The sequence below is a fragment of the Delphinapterus leucas genome, chromosome X (genome assembly GCF_059928025.1).
Source record: "Delphinapterus leucas isolate spDelLeu-1000000601 "Yukka" chromosome X, BTC_Dleu_Yukka2, whole genome shotgun sequence".
NCBI classification, from domain to species: Eukaryota; Metazoa; Chordata; class Mammalia; order Artiodactyla; family Monodontidae; genus Delphinapterus; species Delphinapterus leucas.
In genome coordinates this window covers 52,611,130-52,629,585 of record NC_143150.1, presented here as the reverse complement: position 1 = coordinate 52,629,585, position 18,456 = coordinate 52,611,130, and the positions used below count along the sequence as shown (strand labels likewise).

General features: G+C 39.3%; 1 pseudogene; it reads left to right on the top strand.

The window, feature by feature from the left end:
* Nucleotides 1-8,588: 8,588 nt before the first annotated feature.
* Nucleotides 8,589-13,419, top strand: LOC149744248 (uncharacterized; annotated as a pseudogene).
* The last annotated feature ends 5,037 nt before the right edge of the window (nucleotides 13,420-18,456 follow it).

The following is an 18,456-nucleotide window of genomic DNA, read 5'->3' as shown; positions in this document are numbered from 1 at the left end:
AGGTAAGCTGGGACGAAGTGAGAGAGTGGCATGGACATATATACACTACCAAATATAATATAGATAGCTAGTGGGAAGCAGCCACATCACACAGGGAGAAGAGCTTGGTGCTTTGTGACCACCTAGAGGGGTGGGATAGGGAGGGTGGCAGGGAGATGCAAGAGGAATGAGTATGGGGATATATGTATATGTATAGCTGATTCACTTTGTTATAAAGCAGAAACTAACACACCATTGTAAAGCAATTATACTCCAATAAAGATGTTAAAAATATTATTTCTTAACAGTTGATAAAAGTTAGCGTTACTCTTATTTTTATTATTAAAAAAACAAATAAGATGAATGAAGAAACAGAAATGACAGAAAAAGCACGGTAGGAAAATGAGATAAAGCTAGCAATACAGTCTATATTTAAAAGACCATACATTCCTCTAGAAATGCGAGAAGTGAGCCAAATATTTGGCTCTGAGCTCTCTATTGTCTATTCTTTGAGTAAAGAGGCAAATAATTATCAGATTCAACAACTTTATAACATAGAGTCAAAGCAATGGCTCAGGAGAGACACAGCATTTTCTGAAAGCTAAAATTCTTTGAAACCAAGAGGTATTTCCCCAATGGATCCACATAAAGGGAAAAGTGTTTGTCATAGCAGTCTGCATCCTCAATAATATCTCATTACAAATATAATAGTGAGGTTTTTTTATAGCTTCTTTTTTTAACATCTTTATTGGAGTATAATTGCTTTACAATATTGTGTTAGTTTCTGCTTTATAACAAAGTGAATCAGTTATACATATACATATATCCCCATATCTCTTCCCTCTTGTGGCTTGCTCCCTCCCACCCTCCCTACCCCACTCCTCTAGGTGGTCACAAAGCACTGAGCTGATCTCCCTGTACGATGTGGCTGCTTCTCACTAGCTATCTATTTTACATTTGGTAGCGTATATATGTCAATGCTACTCTATCACTTTGTGCGAGCTTACACTTCCCCCTCCCTGTGTCTTCAGTTCCATTCTCTACATCTGTGTCTTTATTCCTGTCCTGCCTGTAGGTTCTCCAGAATCACTTATTTTTTTAGATTCCTTATATATGTGTTAGCATATGGTATTTCTTTTTCTCTTTCTGACATATTTCACTCTGTATGACAGACTCTAGGTCTATCCACCTCACTACATATAAATCAACTATGTTTCTTTTTATGGCTGAGTAATATTCCATTGTATATCTGTGCCACATCTTCTTTATCCATTCATTTGTCGATGGACACTTAGGTTGCATACATGTCCTGGCATTTTAAATAAAGCTGCAATGAACATTGCTGTACTGGACTCTTTTTGATTTATTGTTTTCTGAGGGTGTATGCCCAGTAGTGGGATTGCTGGGTTATATGGTAGTTCTATTTTTAGTTTTTTACAGAACCTCCATACTGTTCACCATAGTGGCAGTATAAACTTACATTCCCACCAACAGTGCAAGAGGGTCCCCTTTTCTGAACAACCTCTCCAGCATTTATCGTTTGTAGATTATTTCCTGATGGCCATTCTGCTTAATGTGAGGTGATACCTCATGGTACTTCTGATTTGCATTTCTCTAATGATGAATGATGTTGAGAATCCTTTCATGTGTTTTCTGGCAAACTGTATATCTTCTTTGGAGAAATGTCTATTTAGGTCTTCTGCCCATTTTTGGATTGGGTTGTTTGTTCATTTGATACTGAGCTGCATGAGCTGCTTGTATGTTTTGGAGATTAATCCTTTGTCAGTTGCTTCATTTGCAAACATTTTCTCCAATTTTGAGTGTTGTCTTTTCATTGTTTATGTTTTCCTTTGCTGTGCAAAAGCTTTTAAGTTTCATTAGATCCCATTTGTTTATTTGTGTTTTTATTTCTATTTCTCTAGGGGGTGGGTCAACAGGGACCTTGCTGTGATTTATGTCAAACAGTGTTCTTCCTATGTTTTCCTCTAAGAGTTTTATACTGTCTGGCCTTACATTTAGGTCTTTAATCCATTTTGAGTTTACTTTTGTGTGTGGTGTTAGGGAGTGCTCTAATTTCATTCTTTTACATGTAGCTGTCCAGTTTTCCCAGCACCACTTATTGAAGAGGCTGCCTTTTCTCCATTGTATATTCTTGCCTTCTTTATCAAAACTAAGGTGACCACAGGTGTGGGGGTTTATCTCTGGACTTTCTACCCTGTTCCATTGATCTATATTTCTGTTTTTGTGCCACTACCATACTGTCTTGATTACTGTAGCTTTGTAGTATAGTCTGAAGTCCAGGAGCCTGATTCCTCCAGCTCTGTTTTTCTTTCTCAAGATTGCTGTGGCTATTTGGGTTTTTTTGTGTTTCCATACAAATTGTGAAATTTTTTGTCCTAGTTCTGTGAAAAATGCCAGTGGTAGTTTGATAGGGATTGCATTGAATCTGTAGATTGCTTTGGGTAGTAGAATCATTTTCACAATGTTGACTCTTCCAATCCAAGAACATGGTATATCTCTCCATCTGTTTGTATCATCTTCAATTACTTTCATCAGTGTCTTATGGTTTTCTGCACACAGGTCTTTCATCTCCTTAGGTAGGTTTATTCCTAGGTAATTTATTCTTTTTGTTGCAATGGTAAATGGGAGTGTTTATTTAAATTCTCTTTGAGATTTTTCATCATTAGTGTATAGGAATGCAAGAGATTTCTGTGCATTCATTTTGTATCCTGCTACTTTACCAAATTCATTGATTAGCTTTAGTAGTGTTCTGGTAGCATCTTTAGGATTCTCTATATGTAGTATCATATTATCTGCAAACAATGACAGCTTTACTTCCTCTTTTCTGATTTGGATTCCTTTTATTTCTTTTTCTTCTCTGACTGCTGTGGCTAAAACTTCCAACACTCTGTTGAATAACAGTGGTGAGAGTGGGCAACCTTGTCTTGTTCCTGATCTTAGAGGAGATGGTTTCAGTTTTTCACCATTGAGAATGATGTTGGCTGTGGATTTGTCATATATGGCCTTTATTATTTTGAAGTAAGTTCTATCTGTGCCTACTTTCTGGAGGGTTTTCATCATAAATGGGTGTTGAGTTTTGTTGAAAGCTTTTTCTGCATATATTGAGATTATCATATGTTTTTTCCCCTTCAATTTTTTAATATAGTTTATCACATTGATTTGCATATATTGAAGAATCCTTGCATTCCTGGGATAAACCCCACTTGATCATGGTGGATGATCCTTTTTGTGTGCTGTTGGATTCTGTTTGCTAGTATTTTGTTGAAGATTTTTGCATCTATGTTTGTCAGTGATATTGGCCTGTAGTTTTCTTTTTGTGTGACATCTTTGTCTGGTTTTGGTATCAGGGTGATGGTGGCCTTGTAGAATGAGTTTGGGAGTGTTTCTCCCCCTCCATATTATGGAAGAGTTTGAGAAGGATAGTTTTTATGTCTTCTCTAACTATTTGATAGAATTTGCCTGTGAAGCCATCTGATCCTGGGCTTTTGTTTTTTGGAAGATTTTTAATCACAGTCTCAATTTCTGTGTTTGTGATTGGTCTGTTTATATTTTCTATTTCTTCCTGGTTCAGTCTTGTAAATTGTGCTTATCTAAGAATTTGTCCATTTCTTCCAGGTTGTCCAGTTTTATTGGCATATATCTGCTTATAGTAATCTCTCATGATCCTTTGTATTTCTTCAGTGTCAGTTGTTACTTTTCCTTTTTCATTTCTAGTTGTATTGATTTGAGTCTTCTCCCTTTTGTTCTTCATGAGTCTGGCTAATGGGTTATCCATTTTGTCTATCTTCTCAAAGAAACAGTTTTTAGTTTTATTGATCTTTGCTATTGTTTCCTTCATTTTTTTTCATTTATTTCTGATCTGATCTTTATGATTTCTTTCCTTCTGCTAACTTTGGGGGTTTTTTGTTCTTCTTTCTCTAATTGCTTTAGGTGTAAGTTTCAGTTGTTTATTTGAAATCTTCCTTGTTTCTTGAGGTAGGATTCTATTGCTATAAACTTCCCTCTTAGAACTGCTTTTGCTGCATCCCATAGGTTTTGAGTTGTCATGTTTTAATTGTCATTTGTTTCCATTGTCATTTGTTTCCAGGTATTTTTTGATTTCCTCTTTGATTTCTTCAGTGATTTCTTGGTTATTTAGTAGTGCCGTTGTAGCCTCCATGTGTTTGTACTTTTTACACATTTTTACCCTGTAATTGATATCTAGTCTCATGGTGTTGTGGTTTGAAAACATACTTGGTATGACTTCAAGTTTCTTAAATTTATAAGGCTTTATTTGTGACCCAAGGTATGATCTGTCCTGGAGAATGTTCCATGAGCCCTTGAGAAGAAAGTATTCTGTTGTTTTTGGATGGAATGTCCTACAAGTATCAATTACGTCCAGCTTGTTTAATGTATCATTTAAAGCTTGTGCTTCCTTATTTATTTTCAATTTGGATGACCTGTCCATTGGTGAAAGTGGGGTGTTAAAGTCCCCTACTATGATTGTGTTACTTTCGATTTCCCCTTTTATGGCTGTTAGCACTTGCCTTATGTATTGTGGTGCTCCTATATTGGGTGCATAAATATTTACAATTGTTATATCTTCTTCTTGGATTGATCCCTTGATCATTATGTAGTGTCCTTCTTTGTCTCTTGTAATAGTCTTTATTGCCTTAATATTTGCCTGTTAGAAAGAAGTGCCACATAAACTTTTGTTGATTGAATAAATGTCTTCCCTTGCACACTAATTTCATCAAATCAAGGAATATTCATTACTGACACTTAGATAAAGGACAAAACTAAGGTGATTCAAGAATAACTTGAAAAAACTTCCAATTTTAAGAGGAAGCTGTGAAACTGTCACTGTTTTCAAATGGCAAGGTTATATATATATATATACATATAGTCCTAATGATGCTACCAAAAAACATTAAAACTAGTAAACAAATTTAGTAAAGTTGTCCAATACAAAAGTAATACACAAAAACCTGTTGTTTCTTTATAAATAGCTATCAGAAAGAGAAATTAAGGAAGAACAATCCCATTTACAATTCCATTAGAAAGAATAAAATACCTAGGAATAAATTCAACCAAGGAGGTAAGACTTATACTCTGAAAACTGTAAGACATTGATGAAAGAAACTGAAGATGACAAAAATAAATGGAAATATATACCAAGCTTATGGATTAGAAGAATTAATATTGTTAAAATGACCAAACTACACAAGTCAGTGCAATACCTATCAAAATACCAAAGACATTTTTCACAGTAGTAGAAAAAATATTTCTAAAATTGATGTGGAAACACAAAAGACCTTGAAAAACCAAAGCAATCTTAACAAAGAAGAACAAAGCTGGCAGGCGTCATGTGCCCTGATTTCAAACTATACTACAAAGATACAGTGATCAATACTGGTATAAAAACAGATGCATAGTATAATGGATCAAAATAGAGAGCCCAAAAACAAACCCACATATATATAGTCAAATAATCTACAACAAAGGAGGCAATAATATACAATGGGGAAAAGACAGCCTTTTTAATAATGGGTTTGGGAGAACTGGATAGCTACTGGCAAAAGAATCAAATTGGACTACCTTCTCACAAGCTGGACTACCTTCTCACAAAACTAAACTCAAAATATATTAAAGACTTAAATGTAAGACCTGAAACAATAAAACTCCTAGAAAAAAAACAGAGACAATATGCTCTTTGACATTGATCTTAGCAAAATTTTCAGGGTGTCTTTCTCCTCAGGCAAGGGAAACAGAAGCAAAAATAAACAAATGGGACTACATAAAAATAAAAAGCTTTTGTACAGCAAAGGGAACTTTCAACAAAACAAAAAAACAGCATAGTGAATGGGAGAAGATATTTACTAATGATGCATCTCTTAAGGGGTTAATATCTAAAACATACAAAGAATACCTACGACTCATCAAATAAACAAACAACCCAATTAAAATGGGCAAAGGACATGAATAGACTTTTTTCCAAAGAAGTCATACAGATGGTCAACAGACACTTGAAAAGATCCTCAACATCACTAGTCATCAGGGAAATGTAAATCAAAACCACAGTGAGATACCACCTCCCACCTGTCAGAATGGCTATCATCTAAAAGACAACAAATAACAAGAGTTGGCGAGGATGAGGAGGAAAAGGAACCCTCATGCGCTGTTGGTGGGAATGTAAATTGGTATAGCCACTATGGAAAACAATATGGAGCTTCCTCAAAAAATTAAAAATAGAAGTGCTCTATGATCCAGCAATTTCACTTCTAGGTATTTACCTGAAGAAAACAATAACACTAATTCAAAAAGATAGATGCATCCCAATGTTCATTGCAGCATTATTTACAATAGCCAAGATAGGAAAGCAACCTAAGTGTACACTGATAGATGAGTGAATAATGGATATATTTTATATGTATATATAAAATGGAATATTACTCAGCCATAAAAAATAATGAAACCTTGCCATTTGCAACAACATGGATGGTCTAGAGGGTATTATGCTAAGTAAAATAAGTTAGACAGAGAAAGACAAATACTGCATGATCTCACTTATATGTGGAATCTAAAAAACAAAACAAAGCAAAAATAGATTCATAGATACAAAGAACAAACAAACAGGTGGTTTCCAGAGAGGAGCGGGTGGAAACTGTTGAACGTGATTAAGAGGCACAAACCTCCTGTTATAAAATAAAAGCCATGAAGATGTAATATACACCATAAGGAATACGGTCAATAATATTGTAATAACTTGGTATGTGGACAGACAGTTACTAGACTTATCATGGTGATCATTTTACAGTGTATGTGAATGTCAAGTCACTATGTAGTACACATGAAAAAAACATAATATTGTATATCAACTATGTTTCAATTTTATAAACTATATAAAGTGAATCTAGTAAAACAGAAGATTTAAATAAAACCTTCAATCTGTTATAACACCTAAAGTGTCCAAGATTCAATAGAAAATCACTCATTATACTAAAAAACAGGAAAATCACAGCCTGAAAAAATAATGAACAGAGGACAACATGCAGTTGATTCAGCTGTTGGAATTATCTAGTGAATAGTTTAAAGCAAAAATCATAAAAATGCTTAAATGGGAAATTATAAATATTCTTTGAATAAAGGGAAAAAAACAGAAAACCTTAGCAAAGAAATAGATTTGAGATATAGAGCAAAACAGAATCTATAGAACTGAAAGTACATTAACTGAATTAAAAACTCACTGCATAAGCTCAACAGTAGATTCGAGATGGAAAAGAAAAGAATAAGTGAACTTGAAAATAGAACAATGGAATTTAACCAACATGAACAACAGAAAGAAGATAGAATGCAAAAAAGAAAAAAAAAATGAACAGAGCCTTAGTGTCCTGTGGGATAATAACAAAAGATCTGATTAGAGTCCCAGAACGGAAGGAGAAAGAGAATGAAGCTTAGATAGTATTAAAAAAAAATACTGGCTGAAAACTTTCCAGATTTGATAAAATAACATGATGGTCAATTTCATGTGTTAACTTGACTGGATCATGGAATGCCCAGATTTTTGGCTAAACATAATTTCTAGCTATATCTGTGAGGGTGATTCCAGAGGAGGTATGCATTTGAATTGGTAGACTGAGTAAAGCAGATTGCTTTCCCCAGTGTGGGTGGGCTTTATCCAATACGTTAAGGGCCTGAATAGAATTAAAAAAAAAAAAAGTAGAAGAGAGAATTTGCCTCTCTGACTCCTTGAGCTATGATAGAAGTCTTCTGCCCTCACACTGGGAAGTAAACCATCCTCTCCCCTAGTTATCAGGCCTTCAGGCAGATTAAACTTACACCACCAGCTTTCCTGGGTCTCCAATTTGCAGATGGCAGATCATGAGACTTCTCCATCTCCATAATCATGTGAGGCAATTCCTCATATTAAATCTATTTATAATATATATCCTGCTGGTTCTATTTCTCTGGAGAACTCTAACTAATACATATTTTAGTACTGAGAGTGGTTTTAGAGGAATAGAATATGTTAAGGATGAGTTTTCTAAATTGGTTTCAGTGTTTCTGGAGTTGGTTCTCTAATCTGATTAGATTTAAAGATGTTCATGATTCTATTTTCAGTAGTAAAGAGGGCACTGATAGTCCATGATGTTACCTGGAGATAGAGATAGGTAAAATATCTGCATTGGATATTTCTAATAAAATGTAAGAGACAAGGAATGAATGACTGCATATATGTTACTTTAGAACATTTTTAGAAAACTAATGAATATAATGAGGTAGGCTGGTTGTTCCTAATGTCACTGGCAAAGTGGTGCAAGAAAAGGATGAGCTCAGGGGCTCAAATTCCCAGCTCAATTGCCATATTAATGATCTGAAAACTTCCAAATGTGCCCTGAAGGAGACTCTTAGCTCCTGTAGCCACAGAGATAAGATTGCTGAAAATCAAACACAGAATCTCATTCTGAGACTGGCTGAATGACAATGCAACCTGAACTCTTATCTTCACAGGATGTCTACTTTTAAAGTAAGAGCACTGACTAACACTGACTGGGAAAGAATGGGATCCTGTAAGTTGAGATGGGAATGCATGAGAAAACCTTGATGAAATGGGGACCACTGAGCTGCTAAATTCTGATGAGTCTTCTTTTGCTGTGGAAGAGGCCTATCCATACCCAGTGGAAGCAGCCTCACCCCCAATGATGGTGGCTTCCCCACTCCCAGGGGTAGTGGCTCCTCCATCCCTATCTGAGGGGATAAGTCCCGTATTGCCTGAGAAAACTCTAATAGCCTCACCTGGGGCAGCTGCCATGCAAGACAAGGCTGATTCTCCTCAGGAGTCACCCCCATCACCTCCCTTTGCTTCTAGACTCAAGTCCCATCAGGCCCCTAAAGGTGAGATAAAAAATGTGACCCATGAAGAATTTTACTACACTCCAAAAGAACTCCTTAAGTTTTCTAATTTACACAGACAGAAAACCAGGGAACATGTGTGGGAATGGCTACTAAGGGTGTGGGATAATGGTGGAAGGAACATAAAGTTGAGTCAGGACAAATTTATTGATATAGACTCACCAAGCAGAGATTCTGCATTTAATGTTGCAGCTCAGGGAGGGAGACAGGGCTCTAACAGTCTGGTGGGTTGGTTGGTTGGTTCATTGACTGAAACATGGATCAAAAGTTGCCCACAGTGAGCGAACTGGACATACTCGACCTGCATTTCTGGTTTAATGTAGAGAAAGGGATTCAAAGGCTTAGGGAGACTGTAAAATCCATATTACAATGTTTTTTCCATTTAGGACCTATTCACCCACACTGGGAGGGTCCAGAAGACATACTTTTAAGCAGTACTGTGAGAAATAAACTTCTGAGAAAAGCAGCATCACTGAGGAGCTATTTATTCTCTTCTTTGTAGGTCAGACCTCACAGTGAGAACAGTAGTCACTGAATTGAGAAACCTAAATGCAATGGGAGTAATTGGATCTTGAGGTGATAGGGGTCCAAGTGTCAGCATTCAATTACTAAAGACAAGGTAGACATAATTACCATAATGGACAGCAGATTCAGAGCAGTAATCAGAATAGTCTGACTCATGCATACCTATGATGTTGGTTGCTTGATCATGGTGTTCCTAGAACGAAATAGATGGGAAACCTACTAAATTCTTACTTGATATGTATAAACAGAGAAGTTCTAGGTCAAGAAAACAAAAGTCTAACCTAAATCATTGAAACAGAGTCACAGTCCCTCTTTCAATTCCTGGACTTGATTGTAGTTTACAAACTCAGAATCCCTTGAATGAGGGAGAGGCTGAACAGCCTTGAGGAAGGACCTGGTACATTACCGAAAATTTATGCTACTATTCCCTTTCCCAACCTTCCCCATAGGGACCTACGGCCTTATATCACAGTAACTGTGCACTGGGAAAAAAAGAACGAATCAGATCTTTGGGGGACAACTGGACACTGGCTTTGAACAGACACTAATTCCAAAACGTCACTGTGGGCCACCAGTCAGAGTAGAGGATTATGGAGGTCAGGTTATCAATGGAGTTTTAACTCAGGTCCATCTCACAGGGACCCAGTAGGTCCAAAAATCCATCCTGTGGTTATTTCCCCAGTTCTGGAATGCATAAAATGGAATACATACATGCACATTCAGCAGCTGGCAGAATCCCCACATTGATTCCCCGACCTCTAGAGTTAGGGAAATGATGGGAAAGGCTAAGTGGAAGCCCGTAGAACTGTCTCTACCTAGGACAATAGTAAATCAAGAGCAATACCACATTACCAGAGGGATAGCAGAGATTAGTGCCACCATCAAGGACTTGAAAAATGCAGAGGTGGTGATTCCCAAAACATCCTAATTCAACTCACCTATCCAGCCTGTGCAGAAGACAGATGGGTTTTAGAGAATGAAAGTGGATTATCATACACTTAATCAGGAGATGGTTCCAATTTCAGCTGCTAAACCAGATGTGATTTCATTGCTTGAGCAAATTAACACATCTCCTGGTACCTAACATGCAGCTATTGGTCTGGCAAATGATTTTTTTTCTACATCTGTTAATAAGGACCACCAGAAATAATTTGCTTTCAGCTGGCAAGACAAGCAGTATACCTTCACCATCCTAGCTCAGGGGTATATAACCTCTCCAGCCTTATGTCATAATTTGGTTCACAGGGATCTTGATCGCCTTCATTTCCACAAAATTTGTGGAAATTTTTTGATGAAATTATGAAGATTGGACCTAGTAAGACAAAGCTACTACTCTAGACTTATTGGTAGGACCTTTGCCTGCTAGACAGTGAGAAAGAAACCCAACAACAATTCAGGAGCATTCTACTTTAGTGAAATTTGAAGAGGTCCAGTGGTGTGAGACATGTCAAGATATCTCTTCTAAAGTTAAGGGTAAGTATTTTATCTGGTCCTTCCTATAAGCAAAAAGAGGCACATTGCCTAGTGGGCCTCTTTGAATTTTGAAGGTAACATACTCCTCATTTTGGTATGGTACTCTGGCTCATTTACCAAGTGTCTCAAATAGCTACTAGCTTTGAGTGGGGCTCAGAGTAACAGAAAGCTTTGCAACTTGCCCAGCCTGCTATGCAAGCTGCTTTGCCACATGGGACCCATGACCCAGCAGATCCAATGGTGCTTGAATTGTCAGTGGCACATAGGGAAGCTGTATGGAGTCTATGTCATGTCCTTATAGGTGAACTGCAGTGCAGGCCCTCAGAATTTTTGAGCCTAGCCCTGTAATCCATTGTAGATCACTACTCCCCTTTTGAGAAAGAACTCTTGGCCTGCTACTGGGCCTCAGTAGAAATTGAACATTTAACCATGGGCCACCAAGTTATCTTGCAACTGGAACTGACCATCATGAAATACGTATTATCTGAACCACCAAGCAATAAAGTGGGCAGGCAAAGCAGCACTGCATCATCAAATATAAGTGGAATATATGAGATTGGACTTCAAGAGCCCTGAAAGTACAAGTAAGTTTCACGGAGATGTTGTCCAAATGCTCATTATCCCCACTCCTGTTACACTATCTTTTCCTTCCCAGCCAGTACCTATAGCCTCATGGGGAGTTCCCTATGATCAGTTGACAGAGGAAGAGAAATCTCAGGCCTAATTTACAGAAGGATCCACAAGATATGCAGGTACCACCTAGAAGTGGACAGCTGCAGCACTACTGCCCCTTTGTGAGACATCCCTGAAAGATAGTGGTGAAGGGAAGTCCTCCCAGTGGGCAGAACTTGGAGTTGCACACCTGTTTGTTCACTTTGCTTGAAAGGAAAAATTGCTTAAGTGCAATTATATACCGATTCATAGATGTGGCCAATGGTTTGGCTTAATGGTCAGGAATTTGGAAGGAACATGTTTAGAAAATTGGTGATAAGAAAAATTGGGGATAGAAGTCTGTGGATATGTCTCTCTGAATGGGCAAAAAAATGTGAATATATTTGTGTCCCATATGAATGCTCACCAAAGGGTGAACTCTGCAGAGGAGGAATTTAACAATCAAGTGGATAGAATTACCCATTCTGTAGGTACCAGTTACCTTCTTTGCCCAGCCACCTATGTCATTGTGCAATAGGTTCATGAACAAAAGTGGCCATGGTGGCAGTGATGGGGGTTATGCATGGGCTCAGCAGCACAGACTTCGACTCATCAACTTGGTTAAGGCTACTGCTGAGTGCCCAACCTGCCAGCAGCAGAGATCAACACTGAGTGCCTGATATGGCACCAGTCCCCAGGGTACTCAGCCAGTTACATGGAAGCAGGCTGATTATACAGAACTGCTGTCATCATTTAAGGGACACTGTTTTGTTCTTACTGGAATAAACACTTATCTGGATATGGATTTGCCTTCCTGTATGCAATGCCTCTGCCAGCACTACCATCTGAGGACATATAGAATGCCATATTCACTGTCATGGTAATTCAATAAAACATTCTTTCTGATCAAGGAACTCACTTCACAGCAAACGAAATACAACAATGGACCCATGCTCATGTAATTCACTAGTCGTACCATGCATGTTTCCCGCCATTCTGAAGAAGCTGGTTTGACAAAACAATGGAATTGCCTTCTGAAGACTCAGTTACAGCACCAGCTCAATGACAATACCTTGCAGGGCTTGGGAAAGGCATCTAATATATGGTCCTTATGTGGCTGAACCACACTGAGTCGATTTTATTAGCTCCATATTAGGCCTGCAGTCCTACCCTTCCTCTTAATGCATGGCTAAAACTTTAGCCTACTCACAAAGAATGTGCCAAAGCGAGATAAGTTCCCTATAAACTTTTATCCTTGCCTTCATCAGATATGAAAAGTAGAAGAATGCCTTTTGCTGATGCAAATGGTTAATGGTCATGAGACCCACAGGGGGAGGAAAAACATCCAGTTCTCAACAGTGTGAACATCCTTTTCCCTTGGTAGTCTGATTCTACTTTTAGCTTTAGCCCCTTTAAATCTCCCTGTACTCCTTTTGGCGGTACAGAGTGCAGCTGCTAATGCCTCTGGGATCATTGTCCGCCTGATCCTGCCTATATGTAAGTTACACACAATAAACATCATAATTGCACTTTATGGAGTTACCTGCTTCATTTTTTGGTCTTAAAGTTCCTTCTCAATTCAGAGGGTATTATTCAATATCTCTACCTCCCAACACTGCTGTTTCTCCCGTAGCCAGGATTCATGGATCCAGGAAACATAGGGTGGAAATGGAAATGGCATCACTCACTATCACCCCCACTGACCCATTAGAAAATTTTTTGCTTCCTAGTCCTATGACCCAACACTCTGGTGGCCTAGGGGTCTTAGTTCCAGAGAAAGAAATAATTCCACCAAGAGACACAACAATGATTCCATTCACCTGGAAGTTAATACTGCTGCCTGGCCACTGTGGGCTCCTCATGCCTCTGAAGCAATAGGCAAAGAAGGGAGTTATAGTATGGGCTGAGATGATTGATCCTGCTACCAAGGGGAAATTAGACTTTTCTGCTCCACAGTGGAGGTAAGTAAGAGTATGTCTGGAAAACAGATAGGGTGTCTCTCAGTATTACCATGTCCTGTGATTAAGGTCAATGGGAAACTATAGTAACCCAATCCAGGTAGGACTACTAATGGCCCAGACACTTCAGGAATGAAATCTTGAGTTATCCCACCAGCTAAAGAAGAACAACCAACTGAGGTGCTTGCTAAAGGCAAATGGAATACAGAATGGGTAATAGAAGACAATTACAAATACCAGCTATGACCAGTGACTAGCTTCAGAAATAGAAATATAATTCTCATGAGTATTTCCTCCTTGTTTCGTTATGAATATTTTTGTGTATATGTGTATGTACAAGTGTGTTAACACATATACTTTTCTTCCCTCTCTCGTTCTCTTATCATAAAATATATGTTGACTTTATATATCATAGTATTTAAGTATTGTTAATTTTACATCACAATATTTAAGTTATGGGATATCAAGGAGAAGAATAAACATCACTCAAGAACTTTACCTCCTCTTCTGGGGCAGAGTTTAGCATATTTTCATCTATACACAAAAGAGTTGTATTATTGAGGTGGAATTATAACCTTGTCATTGTGTTTATTTGAAAATTAATTATGGTTTAAGGAGATGCATATGGATGCTAATTTGAGAAGGGTTGGACTTGTGATGGTTAATTTTATGTGTCAACTTGACTGGATAATAAAGTGCCAAGATATATGGCTAAATGTGATTTCTGGGTGTGCCTCTGAAGGTGTTTCCAGATGATATTAGCATTTTGAATCAATGGATTGAATAAAACAGACTGCTCAAACTTCCCTAGTGGCGCAGTGGTTAAGAATCTGCCTGCCAATGCAAGGGACATGGGTTCGATCCCTGGTCCGGAAAGATCCCACATGCCGCGGAGCAGATAAGCCCGTGCGCCACAGCTACTGAGCCTGCACTCTAGAGCCTGTGAGCCACAGCTGCTGAGCCCGCGTGCTGCTACTATTGAAGCCTGCATGCCTAGAGTCCGTGCTCTGCAACAAGAGAGGCCACCACAATGAGAAGCCCACACACCGCAACGAAGAGTAGCCCCTGCTCGCCACGACTAGAGAAAGCCCGCATGCAGCAACAAAGACCCAATTCAGCCAAAAATAAATAATTTATTAAAAAAAAAAAACAGACTGCCCACCCCAGTGTGAGTGGGCATCATCCACTCCATTGAGGATCACGATAGAATTTTTAAAAGTGGACGAAGGGAAAATATGCCTCTCTGCTTGACTGCTTGAGCTGAAATATTGGTCTTCTCCTGCCCTAGGACTGGGAATTAAATCATGAGCTCCCCGAGTTCTCAGGCCTTCAGCCTCAGACTGAACTACACCACTGGTTTCCTTGGGTCTCCAGCTTGCAGACGGCAGATAGACTTCTCACCCTCCATAGATGCATGAGCCAATTCCTCATAATAAATTTCTTTAGGGGGTGGAATAAAATGACAGTGTAAGAGGATGCAGAACTCACCTCCCTCCATAAACACATCAAAAATATACCTACATGTGGTACGATTCTCACTGAAAACTTACTGAAGATTAGCAGAAAGACTCCTGTAAAACCAAGGCTGTAAGAAAGATACACACAGAATCACATAGGAAGGGAAGAGAAGTGATAGGAATGGGGCCTGTGCCCCTGGGAGGGGAGTCAGAAGAGGAGCGAGATTATACAGGTGAAAATTCTCCCTGGGGAGTGAGCAGTTCGAGCCACATATTGGGTCCCCCAGCCCTGGGGCCTGACACTGGTAAGATGAGTCCCCTTGGTTGGTTAGAGGGTCAGTGGGACTAAAAGGAGGGACCTGGGAAGCCTGGACTCTGCTTTTGATGAGTGTGCACATGCTTGCTTACTCCCTGAAAAAGGGTGGAGAGGGAAGGTTGAAACTGCACAGGTCGCTGACCAGTTTCCCACAACTGCTCCGATGTGCGTCCCAGCCTGAGCCCAGCAAGTGCTCTGGTCCCGCTTGTTTCATGATGCAGCTCCAAACTGGAGTGAGGGTTGCTGCAACCAAAGGGAGAGCTTGGCTGTGAGGCACAAAGGTGGCTCAGACCCAGAATGGCGTCTGAGCAGGGAAGGGCAGCCATTAATGGCACATATACAGGCAGCATATCAGAAGCAGTCCAGGTCTCTGACTGTGGCCAGAATACCACGAGCTGCACCCTGACACACCAATCGCCCACACCAGCACTGCCTGCTCTGTGGTGCAGCTCCACACTACTGTGAGGGCTGCAGCAGCTGAGGGGAGAGCTTAGCTATGTGAGACAAATGTGGCTCAGACCCAAAGTGGCAGTATATTAGAAGTGGTCTGAGCTGCTGGCTGAAGCTGAGGCCAACACAGACCCACACTGAGCACCCACATCAGCCTCTCTTGCTCCAGTACTGCTTCCCTCTGGGGTGAAAGTGCCAGTGCTGGGAAGGGGAGAGCACACACTTAAAAGGAATGGAGACAGCTCAGACTCAACCCCCAGGGCTTCTGCTCCAGTAACTTGGGACCTGACCTCACCTTCAATAGGGTGGTGACAGCCACTGACCAGAGGAGAAGCTTCGGCTCACACCTGGCTCTGGTTCTAGACCCTCCGTCTCCAGCCCCACTTCCTACCAAGATGATAGCTGCCAGCACACCCTGGGAAAACTGTGACTTGTGTTCATAACAAATCCAGTCTCACACCAAATCCCCTGGGCACATGAAGACTATATAGGGACACTCCCAACACAAGAACACCCCTTCAAGACTATAATAGGTAACTGTTTCACCTAATTTCATAGACACAGAGCAAGTTAAGCAAAATGAGAAGACAGAGGAATTTGTTTCAATTGAAAGAGCAAGAAAAAAACCCAGATAAAACTACTAATGAAGCAGAAATAAACAATTTACCAGATAAAGTATTCAAAGCATTAGTAAAAAGCATGCTAACTGAATTAGAGAAAAAAAATAGATGAAAATAGTGAGAATTTTAACAAGGAACTAGAAAACATAAAGAATAACCAGTCAAAGGTGAAGAATACAATAACTGAAATGAAAAATACACTAGAAGGAATTAACAGCAGACTAGGTGACAGAAGAATGCATAAGTCATCTGGAAGATACAATAATGGAAATCACCCAAACAGAATTGCAAAAAGAAAAACAAATTTTCAAAATGAGAACACTTTAAGAGACCTCTAAGATAATATCAAGTGTACCAAAATTCGCATTATAGGGGTCCTGGAAGGAGAAGAGAGAGAGAAAATGGTTGAAAATGTACTTGACAAAATTATGGCTGAAAACTTCCCAAACCGGAAGAAGCATACAACCTCCCAAGACTGAACCAGGAAGAAATAGACAATATGAACAGACTGATTACTAGTAGTGAAACTGAATTTGTTATTAAAAAATTCCCAGCAAACAAAAGTTCAGGACCAGACAGCTTCACAGGTGAATTATACCAAACATAGAATATTACTCAGCCATAAAAAATGAAATGCTGCCATTTGCAGCAATGTGGATGGACCTAGAGGGTATTATGCTTAGTGAAATAAGTCAGTCAGAAAAAGACAAATACCCTATGTTATCACTTATGGTGGTATCTAAAAAATAAAACAAACAAATGTATATAACAAAATAGAAACAGACTCATAGAGAACAACTAGTGGTTACCAGTGGGGAGAGGGAAGGGGGAGGGACCAGATAGGGATAGGGGATTAAGAGATACAAACTACTATTTATACAATAAATAAGCAACAAGGATATACTGCACAGCACAGAGAAATATAGCCATTATTTTGTAATAACCTTAAATGGAGTATAATCTATAAAAATATTGAATCATTACTCTGTATGCCTAAAACTAATATAATATTGTAAATCAACTATACTTCAATCAAAATCTCTTTATATACACACATGCATGCACACACATGCTTTTAGAAATACATGGTTGAAACAAAAATTATAACCCTACCTGTTTATGTGCCACTCAATGTATATATAGGAAATACTTAAGCCAATTATATTTGACAAGCACAGGGAGTAAAGGAACCTATATGGATGTAAGAGTTTCTACACTTCACTTGAAATGGTAGAGGTGATAGGTTCTCTCTCTCTCTCTCCATATATATATATATATATATATATATATATATATATATGACCTAACGTACATTGTAATGCCCAGAGCAACCACTAATACAAACATACAAAGCAATATACTTCTGAAAAGTAATACAAATAAATCAAGATGGAATCCAAAAAAGGTAAGGAACAACAGTTTCATCTTGCCTGCATCATCCCATTCCTCAAGCCAGCACTACTCAGTGCAAAGAGGTAAATCCCTAGTCCAAGAATTCCCCTAGCAGAATGAGCAATCACCTTTCCCAGCTTTTTGGGGCATTGCATGAAGGACTTGCTTCAGTTTATCCCCATCCAGTTTGCTGGGGAGACAGGCATAGCTGAGACTCTGGAGATGCTAGTAAGAAAGAAGAATGGCAAGAGTTATCAGTATCAGCCACATGTTGAGACCAGACACAGAACCCAGTGGCCTTCTGCACAGGGTTCCCTAGCAGGTTTCACTACTGAGGAAACCAACAGCCAGAACAGCTGTCTTGGATTCACAGCAGAGTTCACCCCTGAGAGTCCCACATGTTTTCACATTCACAGGCTCCAGCTACCTGAGTCTCTCCATCCTGCCCCCCACAGCTGACCCTGAACCCTGCAGGTAAACACATGCACACAGTCAGTCATGACTCCTATTGTCAGCCCTCACCCCTGCATGCATGCCCACAGCAAGCCTCTGGAACCATGTATGAGTACACCATCACCCTGAAGCATCACTGCTGGATGTTTCAGTCCCTCTCTGCTGGGCCTGGAGGAACTGCTGAGAACCCCAACAGCCCTTATAGCCACCGTGCCTCGCCACAGCTCTAGCTGCCAAAGACCATACAGCTGCTGACTTTGTAAGTTGCG